The sequence below is a fragment of the Azolla caroliniana genome, unplaced genomic scaffold (genome assembly GCF_043228905.1).
Source record: "Azolla caroliniana isolate FFs.n. ecotype wild unplaced genomic scaffold, voAzoCaro1.0.p SCAF_10, whole genome shotgun sequence".
NCBI classification, from domain to species: Eukaryota; Viridiplantae; Streptophyta; class Polypodiopsida; order Salviniales; family Salviniaceae; genus Azolla; species Azolla caroliniana.
The window spans coordinates 14,636,190-14,637,036 of record NW_028230445.1 but is presented as its reverse complement, the minus strand read 5'-3'; positions in this window follow the sequence as shown (position 1 = coordinate 14,637,036).

Here is an 847-nt window from a genome sequence, read left to right as displayed (position 1 = left end):
GTACACAGTTACGCACTCAAATCTTGCACCAACAAGAAATGACTACTATAATAACCACACACCTCTCTGTTTGCCCTAAGTCATATTTATACTAATGTGACTTTTCGGCTATTTACAAATATAGCCCCGATGAACTCTCAGAAACGTATTTACGAATATGTCCCTTCATCCGGTGAGCACTTCTCACCGGGCCTTCACCATCCGGCTCTTGCCGGGTACTCGTCATCCGGTTCTCACCAGGCCTTCCTTGCCGGATACTTGTCATCCGGTTCTCACCAGGCCTTCCTTGCCGGATACTTGTCATCCGGTTCTCACCGGGTCTTCCTTGTCGGGTACTCATCATCTGGTTGTACAAGCTGAAACCGAGAGACACCGGAAATCCACCAAGTTACAAAGCCCGGATCGTGGTGAAGGGCTTCCAGTAGAAGAAAGGAGTGGACTTCGATGAGATCTTTGCCCCGTTAGTAAAGATGGCATCTATCCGTACGGTATTGGGAATAGCGGCAAGCATGGACCTCGAGGTAGAGCAACTAGACGTCAAGACGGCATTCCTCCATGGTGACCTCGAAGAAGAGATCTACATGCATCAACCGGAAGGATTTGAGAAGAAAGGGAATGAGCACCTGGTGTGCCAGCTGAAGAAGAGCTTATACGGATTGAAGCAAGCCCACCGACAATGGTATCGGAAGTTTGACTCCTTCATGACTGACCAAGGGTACCACAAGATGCAGGCCGATCATTGCGTGTTTGTGAAGAAATTTGAAGGAGGAGATTTGCTAATACTTCTCCTATATGTGGATGATATGTTGATCGTCGGACGAGACCAAGGCAAGATCCGGATGCTGAA